General features: G+C 47.6%; 1 protein-coding gene across 4 annotated transcripts in view; it reads left to right on the forward strand.

The window, feature by feature from the left end:
• Nucleotides 1-7,680: 7,680 nt before the first annotated feature.
• The window catches only part of CACNA1E (calcium voltage-gated channel subunit alpha1 E), a 515,845-nt gene continuing 496,329 nt past the window's right edge, over nucleotides 7,681-27,196 (forward strand). For all 4 annotated transcript variants that reach the window (XM_054247624.2, XM_054247625.2, XM_054247623.2 and 1 more), the window contains exon 1: nucleotides 7,681-7,754. The gene's annotated coding sequence lies outside the window, so the exon portion shown is untranslated. The remainder of the gene's footprint in view (nucleotides 7,755-27,196) is intronic.

The following is a 27,196-nucleotide window of genomic DNA, read 5'->3' on the forward strand; positions in this document are numbered from 1 at the left end:
GTTCACAGACTGTGATGGTTTTTGGAAAACTATGGATACTTTTTCTAAAATAATCAATATGTATGGGTTTTAAGGATTAAAATTTGCAAGTTCTCTGAAAGATAGGAAGATGGTTCTTAGATATCTGTGTAATTTCAGTGTTAGGAGGGTGCGTAGGAAATTATTTCACCCATTTCCTTGCCTTTAGGCAGGACCAACCAAGACTCCTGACTCAATTCCAGCCTATTTAAGAAAATCTTAGCTGGACACGGTGGCTCATGCCTGTAATCCCAGCACTTTGGGAGACTGAGGAGGGCAGATCACCTGAGGTCAGGAGTTTGAGACCATCCTGGCCAACATGGTGAAACCCCATCTCTACTGAAAATAAAAAAAAAATTAGCCGGGTGTGGCGGTGCAGGTCTGTAGTCCTAGCTACTTGGGAGGCTGAGGCAGGAGAATCGCTTGAACCCAGGAGGCGGAGGTTGCGGTGAGCTGAGATTGTGCCACTGCACTCCAGCCTGGATGACAGAGTGAGACTCTAAAACAAAAACTCTATGTAAAAAAATTGCTTGGCTCGTTTTGTAATAATGTTTGTTGAATATTTTCTGTGTTCCGGGCACTGATTTCTTGACATGCAGCATCTCCCTTAATCCTTGCAGTCACTCTGTGAGAAAGGTGTTGTTATTATCCACAGTATACAGACAAGAAAACCGAGGCACAGAGAGGTTAAATCACTTGCTCAAGCCCATGTGTTGTTTAGTTAGTGGCTGCCCTGGCAGTGAGCCTGGGCGTCTGACTCCAGAGCCTGAGCCTGGAGTGCTGCTGGGGAGCTGTTCCTCAGGGTCTCACTGTCGTACACCTTCTGCAATGTTGTCTCGGGCTGCCATAACAAAGGGCCACAGATTGGGTGGCTTGGACAACTGAAATTGATCTCCTCACAATTCTGGAGGCTAGATGTTTGAGATCAAGGTGCCAAGAGGGTTGGTTATCTATCTTTGCTGGCACACTGTTCTCAGACTTCCAGCCTCCACGGCTGTAAGAAATACATTTCTGTTGTTTATATGCCACCCAGTCCATGGCACTTTGTTATAGCAGCCTGAACTGACTACGGCAATGACCATTTAGAGGCCCCCTGGGAAAGCACATGAAGTGGATAGGAGATAGCAGTGCTGGAGCCCTGCTCCCGTTCCTGTGGGCTTATGCTGTTCTGAGATTTTATTCTCTCGGAGATTTTTATGATTTAGTAAATACGGGTTTTCTTTCCCATTATGGAGTGGTTGTCTCTCTTGCATAGAGGAGAGGGGATGGGTGTGTATGATCGTGGCTGCTCCTAGACCCTAATTAGCCTGAGACTCTTCTAGGGTAACCCCTCTGTTGAAGTCAGAGTTTTTCATGTTAGAATTTTATCTCTTTCCAAGGTACAGCCAGAGCCCTAGGGAGGGTTCGACTCTGTTTCAACATACTCCACTTGAAACTGTAACTAAAAATGATGCTGCTGAATTGCAGATAGGGCAAGCGAGTGAGTGAGTGAGCGTGCAGGAGTGAGCAAGCAGCATCTGTTGAATGGTGAACCCCAAGAGTTCAATTACCCCAGTTCTAACTGCGGAAGGTAACCATGGAAACCTCATAATCCAAAGCATCACCAGTCTTCAAGCAAAATACACACACACACATATACGCCTCAAGAGAACAGTACGTATGTGTGAGTATGTGTGCATGTGCCTATGTTTCAGTTATCGTGTGTGAGGGGTGTGTTTGTGCAATACCTCGACAGTTTGTGTTGTGTGGCTATTGCATGGAATGAGTATGGGCATTTTCTGCCCTGCTTTCTGGGTCTGGTCTCAGCGGTGGTGAAGGAGTGCAGATTTGTCCCAATGTCTAGGTGTTGCGCTCAAAGATGGTTAGCACGTGGGAGAGGACGTGGGGGCAATGTGGGGGCAGGGTTTGGGCATGCAGGAAGGCTTTTAAGTTATTTCTTTCCCATGTCAGGTTTCTATTGCACTAAAGTTTACAGGAGTTGAATTTTTTTGCCAGCTGGGAGGTATATTCCTGTGGAAGGGAGAAACAGTGTGGATCCATATTGAACTTCTCAAACAATCTAATGCGGATATAAATCCAGGTTTGGGGTATCGTTTTTACAATGCAGTGTCTTTTTTCAGGGTATGCGTGGGTCCTTTTGTATTTTTTTTTCTTTTCTAGCTTTCTGCTTTAAACCTCATTCTTTTTCTGAAGCTTGAGGCTAGCTGCCTATTGCATGAGGGGTATGTGAATATTGCAGTTGGGGAGGGTGGTGGGGGCAGCTCATGGAAGTCTGCTAATGAAATGTGTCACTCAGTGTGTGCACAATGTCAGGGAGACTGTGTGTCACTTGGCAGATCTTTGAGTGTAGGGCGGCTCCATCTGGATTAAGAATTATTTGTGGGGGGGAGGGTAGCTGTATGAAGACTGGGGCTTCAGACAGGCATTCCTAGGTTTCTGAGTGATGAATGGTGGGTGCAGGGGGCACACACCATGCAAAACCTGGCCTCGTGTTTGAGGCTGTCTCAACTTAATGGTAGCTCTGTACACACAGGTATAAGGAGTTGTGTGCATGTGTGTTTACCAGCTCTGTCCCTCCCGCTTTGTGTAATGTATGAATGAAAGAGAATTCATTAGGAAGCATTGGGAAGAAACTCTGCCTTTTGAATTCTTGCCTTTCATTCACATTTATAGCTAAGGGTCTTTAAAATATAGAGGTCTTATTTGTCCATCAAAAGATGGTGGCCAAAAGAATATTTTCTTTTCTGTTTTTAAAGCAAGCTGCTTCCTGGATGACAGAAATCCACATTGGCATGTCCCAACAGGGGCTTGAAACACTGCCCACAGGGCCCTTGTTCCTCTGGTAGCACCACCCCAGCCTCCGTCTGCTCCCAGGAAGAAAGGCTAAAAGGCTGGGAGACATTTGACGTCAGGCAGTTGCTTGTAGGGCCAGGCTAAAAGGCTGGGAGATATTTGACATCAGGCAGTTGCTTCTGACACCGTGAAGGGAACTCCAAGTACTGGATGTGTAGAGTTACCTTTTGAGTTTGCCCTGGCATTGATTCTTTTCCCATTCCTGCTGCTGCCCATCCTCCTTTCTTTAAGGAGCTGGGTTGTCCACCCAGGATGCCTGAAAGATGCCCTTGCTCTTGGCCTGCCACCTCATCAAAGCAGTCCGGGCAGGAGGAGGCCTCCTTCATTCCATCTGCTGTTGTACAGGAGAAGCTCCCACCCGGGCTTCCTACCCTGTGCTCCTTCCAGGGCATCTTTTGAGTCTTTAACACACAGTGATTCAGAAACCTGTGGCTTCTTTCATTCAATGACTACTTCTTAAGTGCCTTCCAAATGGTAGATCCTGGAGATATGGCAATGAAGAAGCCACTCTTTTAGCCCTTAGTGAGCTCATACGATATAATACTATATAGTGAGATAAGGTGCAATGGGGCTAACCCAGGACACTATGGGAGCTTCTAAGAGGGGCACTAGCCCTGTTTTGGGGAGCACGGAGGTTTCATAGAAGAGTTGATGTCTGATAGGTAACCTAAAGGATGAAGGGGAATGATCTGAGTAAAGGGAGGTGATGGGATGTTTTCCAGCAAGGGGGAATGAGGTATTTCTTAGAAACATAACTGCTTCACAGGTGAAACCTCATGGCAAATTGTTTTTATAAGAGAGAAAAAATGAGGGGTTGAGGGAGAGAGAGTTGGAGAAATTCAGGAAGCAAACAAGCACACAGAGAGAGGGAGAGACAGAGAAAGCTGGGCAGAGAGGAAAAGCTGAATGGTCGGGAGATGGCAAGACAGAGAGAGGACCACAGAATCATGCACTGTTAGAGACAGAGAGAGGACCCCAGAATCATGCATTGTTAGGGCCAGAAAGAACCAGAGTAGATAATCACAAGCCCCTCATATTAAGGATAAGAAAATCGAAGCAAAGAAAGGCTAAATAACTCGCCAGAGTCCCAAAGGTGTTTAGTTGGAATGCTGACTGAGGAACCCAGATCTCCGGCTTCCAGTGGGTTGGAGAGAGAGGAGACAGAGGAGACAGGTGGGGGGAGAGCGAAGTCAGAGAGGGAGGGAAAAAAGTCAGGTAAAAGCACAGTTGGCTGAGATTCACCGGCATCTCATTGTGAGGATTATGGTGTGGAGTGAAAGCAGGGAAAGTTTAGATGACATCTCAGCTGGGTTTCTTTCTTTTCCTTTGCCCTCTACCTTTTCCTCTTTCTTTCTCTTTCTCTTTCCAACCACATCCTGCCTACAACTAGATGTCAGGGAACTGGTTGCCATGGCTACTAAATGGCATTCAAGCAAGCTGAATTATTAAACCAGGGTCTTTTCTTTGAAGCCCTGGTCCCAGTATGAAGTCCCCTTAGGGGGCGCCATGTGGGATGCAGGTCTGGGCCAGGGTGCTTTCTTGTGAGTCTGGCTGAATATTGAGAGGACAGGGAGTATGTCTCGAGTGCTGGGCTCTTTCCCTTGCCAGATGGATAGAGGTCTGGGAATGGGCGGAGGTGCATCAGCACAGGCGAGGGATGGAGGGAGACAGGCCAGTGTGCTGCTGAGAATAATTCCTGCATCCCAGCCTACTTCCCCTACCTCCTCTGTCTAGAGCAACAGCCACAACTCATTCAAATGGGTCAAGAACCAAAACCAATATTTTTGTTGTGTCTGAAAGGACATCATGTTGTTCTAATTAGTTGTTACTTGTAGCCAGAGAAGGAAGAAATAAAATGGCAGGTATGTCCATGGGGTCATACTTGGGCATCTGGCGTTGAGCCACCTGCACAGATAGGTAAAGGGAATGGGTTGTGGATTCATCCAGTTGGTGAGCATCCCATGCTCCCAATTGTATGAATGGGTTGTCAAGGACAGTCTTGTGGGCACAATTCCTGTTTGTTTTGATGGTGAAGAGGGGTGGGTATGGATGCTGTGCTCTTTAGGAGATTCTAAGCCAGGAAACTCATCGCCGTCTGGTATCCTAGCTCTTTAAACTTTTTCATTAAAAAAAAAAAGAAACCCACACATTGCAGTGTGAATGCTCCTGCTATGGGATGCGGGGCGAAGCTCTGGGAAGCTTGAGACAGCACCATGTATGTGTATGTTGGGATGGCAGTGGGGGCATGAGTAGTATATTTTGGGGTTCATGAGTCATTCTCCTTCCCTCTGAGCTCCAACAGGTTCAGAGGGGATTTCCTAAAGTGGGAAAAATCTCTTCCTCTCCTTCACCATATTGTGCTTCTGACCTGGGAGTTCGAATCCTAGGGCCAGGAAATCTGCAGGCTTCTTCTTAAGGGCTCAAGAGAGGCCCCCACTTGCATCCTTATGTTTGAACAGAAAAACCAAACAAACAATCTTTTGATATGGGAAACCAGATCTCCAAGGCTGTTCTAACAATCTGTCAGCCTCTGGAAAACTGACATGTAGCCCTGATTTTTTTCCTAATGCCCTGCTGGAACTTTTTTTTTTTCTTTTTTAACGTCAAGCTAAAGCTGAGCTTTCTGAAAGTCTGATTGATAGACTCAATTCTTTTCAGGCTTGGTGAGAATTTTCGGGACCTACCTGGTCTGGGGGCCGACGTCTTGGCTCATCACAGCATGAATCTCTCAAACAGACCTTCTGCTTGGGGAACTCACCAAGCAGGGTGCATAGCTGCCCCATTTCCTGCCCCCGCAAAGAGGAAAGGTGAGAGGAGCTGTTGGCATCATGGCTACTTAGTTCCCTTCAGTGCACGTTTTCACTGTGTGCCAGGCTCTGCCCTCAGCCAGGGAAGCTCACGGCCAAGTAGGAGGGCCAGCTGTCATCATTCAGCACTGGCCACCCTCAAGCAAGGCCTTCTGACGACTTGACCTATCTGGGCCAAGGCTAAGCTTAAGCAGTAAGAGCAGAGAGGGAAGGCCGGGCACAGTGGCTCACACCTGTTATCCCAGCACTGTGGGAGGCTGAGGCGGGCAGATCACAAGGTCAAGAGATGGAGACCATCCTGGCCAACATGGTGAAACCCCGTCTGCACTAAAAATACAAAAATTAGCTGGGTATGGTGGTGTGCGCCTGTACTCCCAGCTATTCGGGAGACTGAGGCAGGAGAATTGCTTGAACCCGGGAGGTGGAGGTTGCGGTGAGCCAAGATTGTGCCACTGCACTCCAGCCTGGAGCCTGGCAACAGAGTGACACTCTGTCTCAAAAAAAAAAAAGAGTGGAGAGGGAAAGAACACTCCTCTTTCTCTCCCTCCTCCTTCCCTGAGGCTCCCTTTTCTTCTTGTCCCTTCCAATCCCACTGGCTCCTCTTCTTTTTCTGGAGCCCCTCTCTTCTCTGACTCAGCTCCTGGGGGAGAGAAGGCAGTTGTTTATAAAGCCACCTGTCAGAGCCCCCCAGGGACTCCATTGGGACGTGTAAAGATGGGTGGGTGAGATGGAACGTCATCACCTATAGGGTTCTGGGAGACTTTTCTATTATTTCTGAGGAAAAGATATGCAGAAAGCCATATAGGGGAGAGGATACCCTAGAGGGATTCCAGTCTAGGAAGCCTTAGAAACTCCAGTTTGACTTAGTTTTGGGGCTTTTATTTGTGCTCCTTAACTGCCCCCAGGAGACAGTGTCTCCGGAGAGCCCTCAGCCTCCTTTCCTTGGGAAGCATCTGGCTCTGGCTCTGGCTCATCCAGCACGCCCCTCCTTTCCCCTTAACTTGATCCTTGAAGCCCCCAGTTCACTTGCTTCTTTTTGTTTGTTTTTTTTTTCTCTGTCGCTCTGTAGCCAGGCAGGAGTGCAGTGGCGCGATCTCGGTTCACTGCAGCCTCCACCTCCCGGGTTCAAGCGATTCTCCTGCCTCAGCCTCCGGAGTAGCTGGGACTACAGATGTGCGCCACCACGCCCAGCGAATTTTTGTATTTTTAGTAGAGAGGGGGTTTAGCCATGTTGGCCAGGACGGTCTCGATCTCTAGACCTAACGATCTGCCCACCTCAGCCTCCCACAGTGCTGGGATTACAGGCAGGGAGGGCCCCCTTGCTTCTTTGCAGATGTAATCATGTTTTCCCTCTCCCTGCCCAGCAAAGCAAGCAGCCAGGACCCTGGTAAGGTCCACGAGTGGGACCCCAGGAGGGGGTCATCCCGCCCACAAACGAGAATTGTATTTTCCAGTGGAAATCACCCGCAGAAGTTTGAGATTATTGAACTTTTCCGCAGAAACCCTGACCTAAATTTCTTGATCTCAGGCGGTTTACAACACAAATCCCCGCCTAAATGAAGCCTGGCGGCGCCCTCCCCACCACCCCTAGTCCCGGTTGTGCGCGCTCACGCTGGCGTCCCGCTCCCACCCTCCCACCGCTCCCTCACCGCCTCTCTCGTGCTGCCCGTGTCTGGAAAGCGATCTCTTCTGCTGTTTGGATACAGCTCTCTTCTCCCCTCCTCCTTTGTTAGTCCCCTGGTCTGCCGTCTCCGTTGGGGGCATGTATGCGAGTTCTCTTTCTGATTGCCAGAAATTTCTTTTCCACGGTGTGAGCAGGAGACAGATTTTTTTTTAATTGTCTCTCTTCTATTTTATTTATTTTGTTCTCCGTTTCTGTCCCTCACCTCCGCCTGCCTTTCTTCCCCGTCCCTTCTGTGGATTCTTCCTTCCCCCTGCAATTTCACCATCTCTCCGCCCCCGTCTTCGCCCTCCCTCCTCCACCCCGTTGCTCTTTTAAAATAATTCAATGATGTCTCGGAAATACTAGCACACCCTCTTCATTCAGCTGAGCGCGGGACTCTGCATTAATTCAAGGTAAGCCCCGGGTTCTTGCCGGGGACCCGTCTGTCTTGTGCCCCGTGTCCACTGCCTGCGGGGCTGCGCCGCACTTACCGGCAGCGCCACGGGTCCGGCCCTGGTCCTGGCGCTGCTACCTGTTGGGGGATGCGTAGACCTCAGAGATCTGTAGTTGGCTCTAACCTTCTCAGAATCTCCTTTGCACGCACTCTGTCCTTCCTCTGCATGCCCTGTCAGTCCCCTGTAACTTCCGTGGGAATTGTCCTGGCGTGGGAAAGCCCCCGCGCCCTTTGGCGCTTAGGGTGTGCGTGTTGCGCCCCTTGCTGCGGCGCTCAGGGCGGTATCCCTCTCGAGGTTGCAGGGTTCTCACCTGCCAGCGGGGAAGGCTTTCGCGCTGCTGGGGAGCAGAGCCAGGCTCCGAGCTGGGAGCAGGCTCGAGCGGGGGTTTTCCTCCGGCTGCCCTTCGGTGCCTCAGGGAGCATGCAGCTCCGCGGGTCCTCGGCACTCGGGAGTTCCGTGCTGGGATCGCTGGTGGGGAGAGTGCGCGGGGCTGAGCTTACAGTGAAGTTTTGGTGAAGGAAGCTGCAAGCGCCTTTGGGGGCGACTCGGGACTGCCGTAGGGTAGGGTGGGATGGGTGTCCATGGAGTTGCGGGTCAGAGCGGGGTCGGGGTGTGGGTCCTTTCCTGGGACAGGGCTGGGAACTGGGGCTCAAAGTGAGGGAGGAAATGGCACAGAGGAAGCCAGGATGCTTTGGGTGCCTTGCTTTTTGATCCGGCTTGAGTCTCCTTGCGTGAGGGTGGTTGTGCGTCCTTTCCCAGGGATGGAACATGCAGTTCTCTGTGTTTTTTTGCTTTGTTCCCATGTCTTGTAGAGAATGATGGGAGACACTAACCCACCGACATCTCACTTGAGATCACAGCTTCCTTCAGGGGACTGATGTCACTTGCTGCTATTGGGTCTGTGAGTCTGGCTGCTCAGAGCAGGTTATTCAGGCTGTGGGTGGGTGGATGGCCGAGGTCTCGGGGGTTGTAACGGTTCACTGTGTTGGAACACTGATTCGTACTTACTCTTGGGTAAGAATCACACTGTGTCATAGAAACATCATCCTCCAAGGAAAGGCTGGGAGTCAGGAGGGCTCACTCCACAGAGCAGGTTGAACCCAGAGAGGAGTTTTCATGCAAGGGAAGGATGTTTCTGATGCTTAAATAAGAGCATTATCTTATCCCTACTGAGTTCAGAATCAGCGGAAAAGGGGCTTTCTCTCCTGGGGTTGGGATTTGGAGTCGACACCAGGAAAAGCCTTCCCTTTTGCCATTCCAAGAGGAATTACTAATGGGGAAATAGAGAACGTCCCCTGTAAATATATGGGTCTTGCAGGATGGTGCAGCGATTTCTACCACCTAGAATAAGATGATATTTTCTTGTCGGTTGATTCCATTATACTGTTCTCTCACATGCTAAGCTTCTCATCAGCTAAGAAGCTCTTTACCACTTTGTAGTATAGTATAATCATGTCGTTTATGATTGATTGATTGAGTGTCCAAGCCGGGACGTTTCTGAGAGTGGACAGAGAAGTTGGTAATAATTACATGAGGCCAGTGAAGACTCCCATACAGATAGAGACAAACGTTTGCCCGAAGAGTGACTGTATTTGCATCAGGTTAGAGGCAGGGATAATTCAAGAGGCAGCATGTGTTGCTTTCATGTCATTTGAGTCTTGCATCGTTCTTCCTGACTCAGATTTCTAATGGACTTTCTTTCAGTTCCCTCTGAAAATCCAGCTCTCAAATACAAATCTCTTTCCTTTATGAATACCTTTTTCTCCAGTTACACGAGTCCCTCTGAAATGCCCATTCCTGGAGTACAGCTTCATGCTCTAACTCTTCAGGGATTACAAACTGAGAGTGATTTACATGGAGCTGTTTCTATTCCTCCGTCTGCTTGGTCATATTAATGAGCCTGGGGCTCCCTGGGGCTGTCTTTCTGCCAGGAATTGTGAGTGTTATGTTGATGGTAGCATGATATACAGTGACCCACACAGTCACACGTTGAGCTATTGGATGATTGCTGTCACAGCTCCTCCAATACTTCAAGGCTATGTATGTTGGGTGTGAGAGAGAAGTAAGAGGAAAAAAAATTCTACATGTCTGGATTTCAAACTGAGAAACTCATGTTCAAAAAGCATCCTATTGCAGAGAAATGTCTGTTTTTTACTTCCTTGCTTGTGTGAGGGGGTGATGAGGATTCTTGGGGATGTGTCAGTCACACCTCCATCCCCCTTGCAGCCAGTAAGTCTGCCAGACAGCTAAGTCCCTGCAGGGCCTCAAAAAGTGTAGTTACTGTTGATTGACTGCTTATATTTTCCAAATATTATACCAAGCAGCTTCCAGACATTTTCATAATCATTAACCAATCCTATTAAGCAGGTATCTCTGTTTTATAGATGAGGAAACTGATGCTCAGAAAAGTTAAGTAACTTTCTCAAGTTCGTCCAGCTAGTAGGAAGCAGAGCTGGTTGACTTCCTGAACACAAAGTTGACTGTTCGTGCTGAAGTTGATGGGGTCAGCATTTGACTCACAGTCTCAGCTGCTCAGCCTGGAAGGTGATGGCTGGTTCCAGAGGGGTCAGTCTGCTTGGCTATCCTGCCTGGTTCTTAACTCATGTTGCCCCTGTTTTTTCTGTCAGCACGTCCTTGCTTGGTGTCCATCTTAGTCCATTTTGCTTTGCCATAAAGGCATTCCTGAGGCTGGATAATTTATAAAGAAAAGAGGTTTATTTGGGTTACAGCTCTGCAGCCTGTACGAAAAAGCATGGTGCCAACACCTGCTTCTGGTGAAGGCTTCAGGAAGTGTTCACTCTTGATGGAAGGGGAAGGAGCTGGTGTGTGCAGATTACATGATGACAGAGAAGGAAGAGAGAGAGAGAGAGAGAGAGGAGGGAGGTGCCAGCCTCTTTCTACTAACCAGATCTTGTGGCAACTAATAGAAAGAGAATGCATTCATTACCTCGAGGATGGCGCCAAGCCATTCATGAAGGATCTGCCCCCATCACCCAAACACTTCTCACTAGGCCCCCACCTCCAACATTGGGGGGTCACATTTCAGCATGAGATTTGGAAGGGGTGAACAACGAAACTTCATTGCCTTCCACTCTGCCTGGCAGCCTAGATCTCACCAGAGGAATCTCACCTCTGGATCTCAGTCCATTGTGCTCAAGAGTCCTACCCGAGGTGGTGGAATTGTCTAATGGAAAGGCGGAGCCTGTGTTACCATCTGATTTTCAGGCTTTGTCTGCACCTTAGTTGCTGATGCCTGCCTTTCTCAGGATCATAGTTGGGTGAATCCAGTTGTCTCAGAGACTGACCATGGCCTAGATTGGAAGGGGCCTTCCCACCCCTTGGCTTCCCCAGAAGTAGTTCTGTAGACTGGTAGGCAAACCAAACCATCCCTAGCTGATAATGTGTTGGTTGGGTCCCTCAGATCCTCTCTATCACAAAAGGAAAAATAGAGGCTCCTGTAGATAATTCCAGACATTGTCATTCCCACCTACCCTTCAGCACAAGAACTTACCAGACCAAGAACAACGTGGCTGGGGGGAAGAGGCAGGATGGCGATTGGGTCAGGGTGGGATATTAAAGGGTACTGCATGGGAGACTTCATTTCTACCTGACTCAGCCCCACTAAGGAGCCATGTGACCTTGCGCAAGCCTCTAACCTAGTTGGGCCTCATTTAATTTGCCTGAAAATGAAGGTTGGGAAGATGCCTTGCAGGTGTTTTCTAGCTTCAGCAGTCCCACAATTCAGGGTGGCTTTGTGCTGTGCTCTGTAAATCCTAGACAGAGCCGTGCCTTTTCTCTTCCCCTCTATTGGTGGAGGGTAGACAGGGCAGATGGGACTGATGGACAGGAGTTAGATGGAGGGTCATGGGGGAAACCTCCTGGGTGGAGCAGCGACTGCCCTTGGTCTCCTGTGGGCAGGCCTCAGTGCAGTTCTGGTCTGGAAAAGTGGAGTAGCTCATCTGGGCAGGGATGAGCAGATGAGTTGCTGGTATATATTACTTTGCATTCCCAATAAGTGAGGGAGAACTGGGAAAAGCAGGAAATACAATACTATACTAACAGCCATCTGCAATATGCCCTGAATCATGATCTGAGCAGTGGGGTAACGGGGTGGGGGTGAGAGGTAGGACAATGGGAGAAAGAGACATGTTCTTTGTCCTCCCAGTGCTGACAGCGTTGGGGAGCCTGGAACAAGGCCACTGGACCAATTATGCATGTTACACATCATAAAGCCATTTGAAACCAAAAAGCCCCTTGCAAAACCAATTTCACAAACAGTTGTAACAAACGGTTAGAGTTGTTTATGTGAAAATCAAGTACCTTCCTAACAGAAGCAAAGATGTGTGGTACCTTTCTCATTGTAACCTGGAAAACTGGTGTTATGAATGTCATCCTCATCCCTGACATGAGGATTCAAGAGGGTCCTATTGTCTGCCATACATGCATGGACTTGGAGGAATGACACTGAATGAGCTTCTAGAATGGACTCCCCCAAGGAAACACCTTTCCATTTATGTTCACGTGGTATTGCTTTGGAAGATTCAGTCTGAATCATAGGGCCTTTGTAACTGTGTGGACTACAGTTGAAAAATAAAATTTCCTCCATAAACACTAGTGTGTGGTTGAGGTGAAGAGAGAGTGCTCTAGATTCTCAGTATAGGATTAGTAGTGACAGCAGCAGCTGAATGGGGCTGAGGGCACAGCCCCTGGGAGCACCAGGATGAAGGTGTGATACTATCTTGGGCACAGCTGCCTGTGGCACAGGAGTGCATCTGTCCCTGTGAGTGTTCATATAATTTCTCACGTGGGTAAAAAATTCTGGGGCTGCACTGATGGACACGCCTCTTATTGTTGAAAATATCATTGTAGTTGCAAAAATGCAACTTGGTATCCAAGTAGTTCTCTGCGCCTTGCTGTCTTGCAGAAGGTGTCTGTATGAATGCCTCTCCTAAGTACCTTTTGGGGTTCCTTCCCCTTTCTCAGGAACCAAATGTGTACATGTTCTTTTTCCAGAAGGAATGGAAAAATAAGGATGAAAATGACATGGTTCTTTCTCTTAAGTGATTGGTTTCTAACTCTAAGTATTTCTTTTCTCAAATTACATATTTAAGAAAGTATTTCTTTTATCAAATTATATATTCTCTCACCCTGGCATAGTGGATCTGGTCTTGTTCTAATCCATACTAGCCGTATGACTGTGAGAAAAATCACTTAAACCTGCTGGATCTCCGCTTATTAATCCACAGGCACATAACTCTGTCTTTCAGAGAAGGGGACCTGGGGCCAATGGTCACCTGAGGCCCCTTCCCATGTTAAGATCATTGACTGTTATCTGATTCTGTCTCCCTCCCCTTCTCTCTCTTCCTCTATTCTGTTCTCCCTCTCTTACCCTTGACTTTTTTATATAATAGAATTTTTTTGTTTGCTATATTTACTGAATAGGAATTTTATTCTTTGTTCTTAATTTAAAAGTCTGTGAGGAACATTTTACATTTCTGCTTCTGAAAAGAGGGTAAATTGAGTTACTCTTGACTTGTTTAGTCCTTGATTAATGTTTTCTTGAATGTAATGGTCCTGAATACAAAAAAGTTTACCCTCTCCTTAGCAAAGGGATTCCCAATGACAGGTGAACACACATCCAAGTTCCACCTTCCTTTTGTTGTTGGATCTCAGACTGGGTTAATGAGCTGTTCAATGCTGAAGTCTGAGAGTCCTAGATTGTCCAGTCAAGGAAAGTCAGCCTTCCAACCTCAGAACCTGAGCCCTGGTTCAGAGCAGCTCCCATGGTGACTGGAGAGGAAGGTGCCTGGGCTTGGGGGACAAAACTGAGCCTGGTATGAGTTCAGTTCTGTCACTGGGTGAAAAATCACTTAACTTCTCCCTGCTTTTCCCTTCCTTTCTTCTACTCTCCTTTCCCTCCTTCCCTCTTTCTGAAAATGTGTCCTGAGTGCCTGTTCTGGGCCAGGCACTGACTTGGATACTGGGAATAGAGCAGTGAACAAGACAGCCAAACATACTACTGTTGTGGAATTGATATTCTATTGTAGGAAAATAGAAGCCATACATAGATAAGTAGATTGTTAAAAAAAATCAGACCATAATGAACGGCATTCAGAGAATTAGTAGAGGGTGACGTGGCAGTGACAGGGCAGCACTTTAGATTGCAACGTCAGGGAAGGCTTCTGAGGAGGCAATGTTTAAGCCAAAGATCAGAATTGGAAAAGTGAAATAGGATACATATCACCCCTTCTCTATGGCTATTGGGAGGAATCAGTTAAATTGTATGCAGAAGTGTTTCAGGGACTGTGAAATGAATGCAGCACATTTTCTATCTCATTGGGGAAAAGTCTTTGAGATTCGTTGTGATTAATTAATATTTGCAGTTTCAGTACCTAGTGTGGTAGTGAATGTAGGATGAATTAAATTATAAATGTAAATCGGGAGTTCAGAGGAGATGTTTAAGAAATAAATTAGATGGTGCCTAGGACAGGCCTTTGTGGGAAGAAGATCCTGTTCCTTCTGCTCTCGGCACGACTGTGCTTTCCTGGACGTTTGCATCCATGAAGCCCTGGGAGAGTGACGGAGTTCCCTGGGTTTACGGGATACAGAGGGATGGAGCAGGACAGACAATGCTGTGGGAGTAGAGTTCCTGAGGAAGATCCCGGCTGCTCTCCTTGCTTTTCGGGGTCTTCTTAATGCAGAGCAGACAGAGGTTAACTTAGTGGAAACTGGGAAGAGATGCCCAGGCCTCCTTCTGCCTCCTGCATGTGGGAGGGTGGCTGTTTTCCCCATGCTGCCCAGGATGCAGACTGCATAGCCTTTGCCTTCCTCCAGTGCTGCCACAGCTCTCTCTTCTCCCCAGCCCAGGGTGGGGCTCTCTGCGTTCAGAGGGGCTCTCAGTCCACCCTGCGAACTGCGACTCTGAAAACCTGCTCCCCTCCTACCTGCCCTCCAGGAGGGTTGAGTCAACACAGCCTACCTCCTGCACCCAGAGCCGTGAGTCACAGTTGTTCAAACACGGAGGTGTGAATCACTCAACTTCCAGCCTTTGAGATGTCTTGGGTGACGGCTGAGGGAGAAGGCTGTGTGTGTCCCTGCCCCTCACTTCCCTTTGGCTTCCTGCACTTACACCCCAGATCTCAGACATCATGGGCCACAAGAGGAGTCTGGGGTTACACTCACATGGGAGGGGTCCTTAGGAAGAGCATCCTGTCCCAAGGTGTGGTTCTCACCACCCCTGAGAACTTTTAGGCATTCAAATTCTCATGCGCTGTCCCAGATATCCTGAATCAGAAACTCTGGGGGCAGGGCCAAGCACTCTGGGGGTGGTGCCAAGCACTCAGGGGTGGGGCCAAGCACTCTGGGGGCGGGGCCAAGCACTCTAGGGGTGGGGCCAAGCACCCCAGGGGAGTCTGATGCACATAAGTTTGGGAACCCATGTTAGAAGGATAGTTGAAGGGACTTACTAAGTGTGGAGCATCCAGCATGTGCCACAAACTAGATACATTGTATACCTCTTTGAGGTATAGGAATTGTCTTTTCTGTTTTATAGTTGAGCAGAAAGGCCTGCAGAACCTGAGATCATAGGTGGTAGATCCTGAGTTTGACTCCAGTCTTGACTTTGAAGCCAGAATTATTGTGAGGTCTGGACCCCTCATTACAATGCAAGTATTTCTGAAGACATCCGTTACTAACCAGTAACATCTTCGCGCTAATTCCTGCGGAGATAGGCTGTGGAGAGGAGAGTGGGCCAGCCCTGAGAAGGAGGCCGGGATACCTTGGTGATGTCTCATGGGTGCTCCCACTGCTTGGCAGTTTCTCCGGTTATCTCTAGCTGAGCTCCTCCTCCAGATGGCACTGAGTGACTGATCCTTAAATGCAGGTGCGTCCCAGTCCACCCTGGCCCTTCTGGGTGTTCATAGTCCACACATCCCTCCCTTTGGCTCGGCCATTGCTCATATGCTGGTGACTTCCAAATTTGTGTTCCAACCCAGGATTCTCTTTTGAGTTTCAGGGTTTCTCTCCAACGGAATACTAGACGTTTATACTTCAACACCTCACGGTATCTCAACTCACCTTGTCTAAAACTGAATCCACCTTCATTTCCCAAGTCTTGTCCTCCTCCCACATAGCCTCTTTCAGCAAGTGGTACCACCCTCCATCCTGTTGCCCAGGAAAGAAATATGGGCATCATTTGTGACTCTTCTTCCTCCCCTTTGCCCTGGCACCTGGCCCACCCCACGGCGGCCTGGCTCACAGTTGCTCATCCTGATTCCTCGATCCCTTCAGGCTGTCCTGGATTCTTCTCCTTGTGCCCTTGGCATCCTGTGCTTACCTCTGACTCTGTGCTTCTTAGGTCGTGTTGTAACCGTCAGCCTCTCCTGTGCTGAGATCCTTGATGGTGAGGATTATATTTTATCTATGTGTCTCCAATGCTTTTCCCTTAGTAGGTGACTGATAAACAAGTAAAGAAGCTACTCTGGAACCTTTGACAAATCCTGATTCTCCTTCCCTTTGTTGCGGTACAGTCTCCCCTGTGACGGGGTCATTGTGCTCCCCAGCTGTGACTTTGACAAGGTCTCTATCAGTTGACTTTCAAGTGACGGTGAGGACTCATCAGCTCCTCTCGGAGAAAGTGAGGAGTTGACTGAAGGTAGTGATACTATGGAGTGTATGTGTGGTGTGTATATCTGTGTGGAAAGTGTTGCCATGAAGCTGAAGGGCCAGAATCTGGACAGATTTCATATTCCTGCCAACTTTGTATCCAACAGTTTTTAATTTATAGAAAATTAAAGGAGAGTTTTCTCTGATCTCCCCATTTCTCATCTTTCCCCCCAGGGTAAAGATTGTATTTCAGTTATCACTGCATACCCACAGCTCCTCAGTACGTTGCCAAGAACACAGCTAAGTGCTATATACATGTTCAGAAAGAGACCTGGCTAATGGCAAGAACTCTAGGAAAGGTTCCGGGCTGGGAGAATGAAGACAGGACCTGCACATCTGTGATCAGACCAGCTGAGTCCCCTGGCTTTGAATATCATCTGTATGCCCCACACTCCTGTAGCAGTTAGTCTTGCTGCATAATAAATCACCTCTGAACTCAGAGGCCTGAAACAATGGTTAGCACTTCTCACAATTCTGTGGGTTGGCTGGAGGTTCCTTTGTCCTAGGCAGGCCTGGCTGGAGTTGGATGGTCTGGTTTGGCCTCACTGACATCTATGGATCATCAGCTGTGGCAGGGGCAGGGGGACAGCTGGGATTCTGGAGCCTCTCTCTTCTTGGTTTTGCATCCCTGGAGAGGCCAGCCCAGGTGTCTTCACATAGTTGCAGAAGGTTTCAGAAGCAGGAATGTCTTTGTTTGAGCTGCTATAACACGACACCATAGGCTGGGTGGCTCATGAACAGCAGGAATTTAATTTTCACAGTTCTGGAGGCTGGGAAGTCTGATAGCAAGGCACTGGCAGCAGATTTAGTCGTGGTGAGGGCTTGCTTCCTGGTTCGTAGGTGGTGCCTTGCATGTCCTCACATGGTGGAAAGGTAAGGAGCTCACTGGGGCCTCTTTTGTAAGGGCACTAATCCCATTCATGAGGTCCCCACCCTCATAACCTAATCTCCTCCTGAAGGCCCCTAATACCACCTCCTAATACCATTACAGTGGTGATTAGCTTTCAACATAGGAATTTTGGGAGGATACAGACATTCAGAAGACAGCAAGGAGAGAGGGCGTGCCCCAGCGAGCAAGCCCTTTTCAGTTTTCTGCTGGTGTCTCATTTCCTATTGTTCCATTCCTAAAGTAAGTCACATGCTAAGCTAGACTTAGTATAGGGAGTGGCTGCCCAAGGCGTGGATGTAGGCAGATGTGAACAAACTGGGATTTGTGTTAGCCTGGGTCCTCTGAGGAGTAGCCACCAAGATGGGGTGAAATGTACATGGAATTTATTAGGGGAAAAACTGGTGAGAGAAATGGAGAGGAAGTTGGAAAAGGCTGGAAAAGCCATCAGACCACCATACAAGTCTAACCCTGAGTGACAGACTGAGGGAAGGTAGGTTAAGTGTAAGGGTCCCTGCCTGCTGTGCAGTCTGCGGATTGTAAGGCTTTTAGGAGGCCCTCAAGCCAAAGTGTGCTGTCAAGGGAGTCCTGTGTCTTGGAGGTCCGCTAAGCACATTCTCACAGCCATTGTAGTGTTATTACTCAAAGAATTTATTACAATTCCCAAATTTATTTATTTATTATTTATTATTACTATTATTTTTGAGACGGAGTTTCGCTCTTGTTACCCAGGCTGGAGTGCAATGGCACGATCTTGGCTCACCGCAACCTCCGCCTCCTGGGATCAGGCAATTCTCCTGCCTCAGCCTCCTGAGTAGCTGGGACTACAGGCACGCGCCACCATGCCCAGCTAATTTTTTGTATTTTTAGTAGAGACGGGGTTTCACCATGTTGACCAGAATGGTCTCGATCTGTTGACCTCGTGATGCACCCGCCTCGGCCTCCCAAAGTGCTGGGATTACAGGCTTGAGCCACCGTGCCCGGCCTACAATTCCCAAATTTATACCTCCAGCTCAGACCTCTCTCCTAAGCTCTAGACTTCTATATCCAATGGCTTTCTGAATCTTTCCACTGGGTGGTTTCAGAAGCATCTCAAACTTACTGTGTCCAAACTGAACTCTTCTTGATCTCTGCCCCCAAATCTGTTTTTCCTCCAGCTCTCTTTGTCTTGGTGAGTGGCTTCGTTGTCCACCTACAAGTCCAGGAGTTGCTGTTGATCCTTGCCCCTCTGTATGTTCGTAGGTGATCCATTAGGAAAGCCTGTCCACCTTATCCCTCAGTATTTCTCGATCTTGTCTTCTTCCCTCCAGCTCTGCTTCCATTACCAAGGAAACCATCTTCATCTCTCCCTTGAACAATCACAGCAGACTCCTAACCGATCTCTCCACTTCTTCTCTCGTCCCCTTCACAGCTCCAAGCTCCACACTGAAGCCTGCATGATCTTGAAGTGTAAACATGATTATACCACCTTTCAGCTTGAACTCCAAGATCTTAGCCATGGTCTGTGCCCTGCATGCTCCAGCCCCTTCCTCCCCTGCCCCCACTTTCGATGCCTACACTGCTGTCTATCACCCACTACCTTCCAGCTACTCTGACTTCCTTTAAAGCATGCCACGCTCTTTCTCATTGCAGACCTTTGCACATGCTGTTTCCTCTCCCTGTAATCTCCCATCTTCTCACTCCCCATTCACCTGGTTAGTGCCTTTTCATTCTTCAGTTGTTGATTTAACTGCCATTTCTTCAATGAGATCTTCTATCTCACAAACAACTGCCACCCCCATCCTAGCCCATCTAATTTATGTTCCTCTATGACACTCTCTTAGAGCATTCTACAGTTTTATAGCCCCCACCCCAGTTTATGTGTGCATACTTAGTTACTTGTTAGTTTAGCATCTGTGTCTCCCAGGCAGAAAGTTCCCTAACGATTGGGACTGTGTTTGGATTGTTCATGGTTGTGTCTCAGAGCCCAGCACCATGCCTGGTGTATAGCAGCATATCAATCACTGTTGGTTGAATGCATACAGGTCCAAGGGAGTGAATGGGAGTGGGGCAGAATGGTCTTGTGAGGATTTGCCTCTCCCAGTCCCTGACTCAGGAGGAAGTAAAGCTGCTGTGGTTCTGAGCGTGTACGCCGAGATATAGCATTGTTTCTCCCTGCGCATTCCTTGCTGCCTTATCCGCCTCATGCTCTCCATGCCCTCAGATTGGGGATTTAATTTTATTTTTGAGATGGAGTCACTCTGTTGCCCAGGCTGGAGTGGAGTGGCATGATCTTGGCTCACTGCAACCTCCACCTCCCGGGTCCAAGCAATTCTCCTGCCTCAGCCTCCTAAGTAGCTGGGAATACAGGTGTGCACCACCATGCCTTGCTAATTTTTGTATTTTTAGTAGAAATGGGATTTCACCATGTTAGCCAGGATGGTCTCAATCTCCTGACCTTGTGATCTGCCCACCTCAGCCTCCCAAAGTGCTGAGATTATAGGCGTGAGCCATGGGCTCTGCCCCCTGATTGGCTTCATCTCTTCAGAATGAAGGTCCAGGGTCTCAAAGGGATTGGGCTGATTAGCTGTTCCTGGATTGGACAGAGAAGCTGGGGCCCCATCCTGAGCTCACCATTAACTTATGAAGGCATCCTGGTCGCTGGTTTCATTCTGATTTCCGCTTCCTCTGGCTTTCGCCACCACCCCTCCCTGCCATGGCTGCCTCCTCCTAGCCCTCTCTCCCCTTCTTCTCTGCCTGCCTCCAGTTTCTAATGGCTGAAACCATAGGCTGAAGCACCTCAGAAATGTCAAAACAGGGGTCTTGATGATGATGCTGGCTGCGCTGGGTGTGAGTGGAGCAAAGGGCCTAAGGGTCAGTCCGGGGAAGGTGCTTGGGGAATGGGACAAACACAGCCTGAGTTCCATGTGTGGCTGCCACAGCTCTGACCCCAGATTCTGTCTTGTTCTGTCCCCCTTGAGTGGGGCAAGGCCCGCTAGCACCCGAAAAATTGTTGCTGAAATTCTGTTGCTGAAACATGAAGTTGTCCAAGTCCCTGTGACAGAATTTCCTATGGGTAGGTGAGTCCAGCATCAGGAGGGCAAGAGCTAAGCAGCCGGGGAGTCTGTGCTGCAGGCAGGACTGAAGGTAGCAACTTTCAGACTGGGTCCTAGCTCTCCCAGTTATTAGCTAAGTGGCTCCATGCAGTGACTTATTTTCTTGGAGTCTCAGTTTCCTTGACGTATGTAGGAATAGTACTTAACCTTATAGGATTTGTGTAAAGATGGAATCAGTAGAAACAATCAACAAATATTAGCTAGAGATGATCTGGGCCTGTCTGAGAGCAGGGGATTGTACTGAGCTCTTGTGGAGAGGGAAGAGGGCAGGGTGGCAGGCAGAGCTCTAGCTGGGGACTGCCATAGTATCTGTGGCTGGCCCTCTTCATCAGCTGTCTTATGGCATGTCAGAGCCTCAAGCCCAGTAAAAGTTGGTTAAACAAGCACATAAAGTATTTGTGGGTGACAGATGGTACAGATTGCCTTGGATCTCATATCCTTTCAGGTATGGCTGTGGTGGGGAAGTGTATTAGTTAGGGTTTCCCAGAGGTAGAATCAATAGGAGATAGACAGATAGACAGATGAAAGGGATTTATTAAGGGAACTGTCTTATGTGATTATGGAGGCTGAGAAATCTCATGACAGGCCATCTGTAAGCTGGGAACCCTGAGATGCCAGTCACATGGCCCAGTCCAAAGGCCTAAGAACCCAGGTAGGTGGGGGCTGGTGTAAGTTCTGGAATCCAAAGAGTGGAGAGTCCTGAGTTCTTGTGTCCAGGGAGAGAGGAGGGAGGGTGCATCCCAGGTCCAGGAGAGAATCTTCTCTCTGTTTTTGTTCCATACAAGCCTTCAGCCAATTGGATGGTGCCCGACTTCATTAAAGGTGCACTTTCCCCACCTGTTCCACTCATACTCACATGACAGTCTCCTTTAGAAACACCCTACAGGCACACTCCAAAATGATGCTTTGCCAGTTCTCTAGGTATTCCTAAATCCAGTCGAGTTTACACCTAATATTCACCATCACGGCATGTAAAGTTGTGAGGGCCTGGGTGCTGCTAATGTGTAGAGGTCATTCAAACCGTTAAGATAATGAAACGGTTTCCATTTTAGGCATGTGGCTAGCCAGCTCTCCCAGCACCATTTATGAAACAGGGAATCCTTTCCCCATTGCTTGTTTTTGTCAGGTTTGTCGAAGATTAGATGGTTGTAGGTGTGCAGTCTTATTCCTGGGTTCTCTATTTGTTCCATTGGGCTATGTGTCATCTGTTCTTCTTGTATCAGTATCATAAATGCCCATCAGTGATTGACTGGATAAAGAAAATGTAGTACATACACACTATGGAATACTCTGCAGCCATAAAAAGTCCAAGTTCATGTCCTGGAATGGAGCTGGAAGCCATTATCCTCAGCAAACGAACGCAGGAACAGACAACCAAATACTGCATGTTCTCACTTATAAGTGGGAGCTGAATGATGAGGAAACATGGACACATTGCGGGGAGCAACACACACTGGGACCTGTCAAAGAGTGGGGAGTGGGAGAAGGGAGAGCATCAGGAAGAAGAGCTGGCTGATGGATGCTGGTCTTAATACTTGGGTGATGGGGTGACGTGTGAGCAAACCACCATGGCATGCATTTACCTATGTAACAAACCTGCACATCCTACACGTGTACCCCTGAACTTAAAATAAATGTTGGAAAAAAGAGATAATAAAACATAATTCAATTAAAAGACACAAATTGCACCCCATTTTTATTGTTTTTCTAAGTCTTCGTGGCTTGTAAAGCATGTAATGTCAGCTATTACATGAGAACTAGCTCCTGATAGGTTTGCTCTTTTGTTTGGCCTATAAAGGTAGAGGATTCTTGAGATGTGTACTGCTCTCAGCCTGCCATTGAAGAATTTTAATTCTTACTTTCATTGATCCAGAAAAAATCTAGTTTGGTGGGTGGGGAGCGCATATTGACTTTTGAAGGAGACTTGACAGCTGTAATTATACCCCAGACTTGCTTCTAATTCCAGTACATCAAAAAATTATTAAACTTTGAGTGTGGTATTATTAACCTTTGTAGTCATAGAATCCTTTGCAAATATGATGAAAGCTGTGGACTCAAACGGATAAAATACATACTCCAAATGCTCATATGCTATCAGGGGACCCTGAAGTCCCCTAAAAGCCATTCTACTTGGAGCCTGGGCGGATCACCCTAGATCAAGGCTCTACACCGTAAGTCAGCTAGGAGAGGTCCGTGCAGAGCTCAGAGGACAGGGACACTGGGTGGAGAGGCAGGCCTAGGGCTTGCCCTCATTGAAACAGCTGGTGGTATAGGAGTCATGCAGGTAGGGGTGAGTGTTTCCATCCTCTGTGTGCAAACTGGATCTCTCTGAGGATGCCACCTGCACCTTGAAGGACAGGGGCTCCCTTCTTCAGCTATGGGCCCAGATGCTATTGAGAAGGCCCACAGGAAATAGTCCACAGTGAGGCAGTGGAGGGTGGACCTACATCAGTTCCCAGCCCCTCCCGGCATGAACACACTAGAAGTCTGTGAAGAGGCTTCCCCTCATGCCTCAACCTTTACTTACTTTATTTCCCCTTCTGACTTGCCCTGCCCTCTCCCCTCTGCCCATCTTTTGGGGTCTCACTTCCTCCAAGCCCACACCCATTACATAGATCAGGGTTTGCAACATTTTCTGCAAAGGGCCAGACAATAAATACTTTAGTCTGTGGGCCATGTGGTCTCTGTTTCAACTACTCAGTCCTGCCAATGCAGCTCAGAAGCAGCCGCAGCCAATACATAACTCAGTGGGCATGGATGAGTTCCAATAAAACTTTATTTACAAAAGCAAGCAGGCCAGATACAGCCCAAGGGCCATAGTTTGCTAACTCTTGCTGAGATCTTTTCATGATGTTTCATTAGGGGCTTACAAAATGCTGCTTTCTAATCTTGTCGTTCCTTCGTCACTTCTTAGTTGGAAGACATTTATAAAGAGAAACTTTCCTTGCACTATTTGGCTACCTCTATTCTCTTTGAGCCCTCTTTAATGAGGCTCTCCTCTCCCCTCACTTTACCAAAATTCTTCTAAGATCATAAAAGGAATTCCCATTGCTAAATCCAGTGGTCGACCCTTCGTTTTCATCTTGAGGTACTTGACCTAATGAGTCCCTGACATGGACAGGTACTTTTTCACCTGGCTTTCAGGACACACCCTCTGCTGGTGTCCGTTGCTAACTTCTTCCTGAGCTTTTGTTAATTTTCTCTCCTCAGCCAGCCTGTGAGCCTTGGATTCCCCATGGTGCAGCCCTAAGGCCTCTTTTTTACCTATAATCACTTATCCAGGGTCCAGATTTAAAATACCACCCAACATAGATGACTTCTAAACATATCGCTGGCCTTCTCCCTGAACATTACACGTGTCCATCCAATTGTTACGAGATGTATCCACATGGATATCTGAGAGACACATCAAACTTTACACATTTAAATACGAATTCTTGATCTTCTTCCCAAAACCTGCTCCTTCTTCAGTCTTCCCTATGTCAGTTAATGACAACACCATCCTTCTAATAGCTCTGGCCAAAAAATCTCAGCATTATTCTTGACACCTCTCTTTCACTCCCCACATCCAATCTGTCAGCAAATCTTGTTGGCTCTGTCTTCAAAATATGTCTGCTTCTCACCACCTCCACTGCTACCCGCCTGGTTCAAGTGACTGTCGCCCGTCTCCTGGATTGTTGTCACAGCATCCTGCTAACTGACACAGGTGTTCATGCTGCCCTACCTGGAGTGTGTTCTCAACCCAGAAGCTCAAGGGACCCTTTAGAAGCTGAGTCAGGGTGTCTCACTCCTCTACTCAAAACCCTCCAGTGTCTTCCCATCTCAGTGAGAGTAGAAGTTAGAGCCGTAACATGGCCTGTGGGCCCAGCAGGGTCTGAGACCTGCCCCACCTCGTATCTTCCTGGCCTGCCCACAGCTCTCCCCATCTCTCTCTTCCCCAGCTGCACAGGCTCCTTGCTGCGTCTCGCATGTGCTGGGCACAGTTTGCCTCTGGCTCTGTAGACTTGCTCTTCCCTCTGGCATGCTCTTCTCCAGGTTCTGTATGATTTGCCCCTCACCACATTTAGGTCTTTGTTCAAATGTCACTGTATCAGTGATGTCTTCCCTGGCCTCATTGCTATTCCCATCACCCCTGCACTCCGAGAAAGGAATTCAGGATCTCTAGCAAACAGGATCCACGCTGTCTTTCCTCTGAGACCCTCAGGAAAGCTGCCTGGTTGCAGACCATGTAGAGAATATCACCCTGCCCTTCCTTAGCCTTAGCCCTAAGTGGACACTGCAGTTGAAGTCTTGACTGCCGATAATGTTCTGAGACTGAAAAGGGAGTCTGATCTTTCTTTCGGTCTTTATGCAGGACACTCTCAAACCTCCAAGAAAGAGACCTGTTTTTCCTTTCCTTAAACGCTAAGCTTTCAGACTCCTCTGATTGCTGGCGCAGCTGTGATGTCCTGAATCTGGGGAGTGGGGTACCTTCTTTGGATTCACAGTTGGCCTTGGGATATTTTCTTGAGGTTCTCAGCTGTGCGCGCTGCTGCAGTTTTAATCCAAGGCTGCATCCTGGAGCATGTCCTGGCCTAGGAAAAGGCAGTGGCGGCCTTCTCTTTGGGCCTTTTTACCCTTCTGTCTGCCATCCAGGGATCATTGTGCCTTGGTTCATCTCCATTCATCTGTATGGAAATCATGTCCGTCATTTTGAACTTGAATCCACACCTGACATATGGACAGTTGGGGTTCCTGCTGGGGGGAATCTGGATGATGTCATGAAGCAGAGATGTCCGTGAGGCTGACACTCTGGAGTCTTTCCCCAGCCAAGCTGCTTATAGTCCGGTCCTTGGCCCCCACCCTAGAGCATCACAGACTCTCTGAGCCATGTGGAGCCCTAGCGCTCTCATAGTCCAACCTCTGAGTCTCTCTGCAGGGTGCCTGGTAAGGAGTTACCCAGATGACCTCACTACTTTTCAGGATAGCCCCTTCTATTTCAGACAGGTCTACTCAATAGAGCATACTTTAGACCTTCAATCTAGTTGAGTTTCCTGTGTTTGTTCTTGAGGGGTACATCTATTGTGACTTCCCGACATTTGCCCTACAGAGAGGGCCTGAGTGAAGATAAAATCAGTTAAGGGCCCGTTTACTAAGTGATGAGGTCCTTTGCATCTCTGTATTCGTAGCGCTTGCCATAATGCCCAGCTGTTAGAGGTGCTCCATTACTGCTAATGATAATAATAAGTAAGAAGCTACCACTTACGAAGCTTTTATAATACGGTAGGCACTATTCTAAGCCCTATGTGTGCCTCAAAACAACTCAATGCAGTACTATGACTACTGTTCTGTGGAGGATGAGGCTTAGAAATGTTAAGTACCTTGTCTCAGGTGACAGAGCTATTGAAGGAAAGAGCGAGGATTTAGGCCTAGCACAGCTGACTATAGAATTCATACTCTTCTTTGTGTATGACTTATGCTTTCTTTCTTTCTCTTGATTTATTTTTATTGTGGTAAAATATATGTGACATCAAATTTACTGCGTTAGACATTTTTAAGTGTACGGTTTAGTGGCATTAAGTAACTCACACTGTTGTGCAACCGTAACTGCCTTCCATTTCCAGAACTTTTTCATCTTCCCAAACTGGACTGCATACCTATCAAAAGACTAACTCCCCATTCCTCCCTCCCCCAGCCCCTGGCAGCTGCCATTTCCCTTACTGTCTCTCTGAAGCTGACTACTCTAGATACCTCGTATAAGTAACATCATACAGTATTTGTGCTTTTGTGATCAGCTTATTTCATATAGCATAATGTCTTTTTTTAAAAAAATGGGGGGGCCAGGCGCGGTGGCTCAAGCCTGTAATCCCAGCACTTTGGGAGGCCGAGGCTGGTGGATCACGAGGTCAACAGATCGAGACCATCCTGATCAACATGGTGAAACCCCATCTCTACTAAAAATACAAAAAATTAGCTGGGCATGGTGGCGCATGCCTGTAATCCCAGCTACTCAGGAGGCTGAGGCAGGAGAATTGCCTGAGCCCAGGAGGCGGAGGTTGCGGTGAGCCAAGATCGTACCATTGCACTCCAGCCTGGGTAACAAGAGCGAAACTCCGTCTCAAAAAAAAAAAAAAAAAGTGGAAAGTGATTTTAAAATTTATTTTAATTTTCTTTATATTACAGCTACATAATGTCTATATCTATTATATAGATATAAAGAAAATTAAATAGATGTAATATAAATATAGATATAAATAAATCCATATATATTAATTTTTTTATATTGTAACTATATTATATATATAAGGTGCTACAACATGGTGTTTGATATACACATACACAGTGAAATGATTACTACAGCCAAGCAAATTAACATATTCTTCACCGTGCATAGTTCCTTTTTTGGTGTGGTAGGAGCACTTAGAATCTACTCTTTCAGCAAGTGTATTATTTAACAATAATACAGTATTGTTAACTATGGCCCTAACCCTGTACATTTAAGATCTGTAGATATATGCATCCTACACAGCTGCAAGTTTTTACCCTTTGACCTACTTCTCCACATTGTTTCCTCCCTCCTGCCCCTCATAACCACCATTTTACTCTCTGTTTCTACATATTGACTTTTTAAGAGTCCACATATAAGTGAGATCATGCATTATTTTTCTTTCTGTGTCTGGGTTCTTCATCTACTATAATGTCCTCCAGCTTCAATCATGTCGTCTCAAATGAGAGTATCTCCTTTTTTAAGGCTGAGTAGTATTCCATTGTGTACA

This window comes from Callithrix jacchus, chromosome 18, assembly GCF_049354715.1.
Source record: "Callithrix jacchus isolate 240 chromosome 18, calJac240_pri, whole genome shotgun sequence".
NCBI classification, from domain to species: domain Eukaryota; kingdom Metazoa; phylum Chordata; class Mammalia; order Primates; family Cebidae; genus Callithrix; species Callithrix jacchus.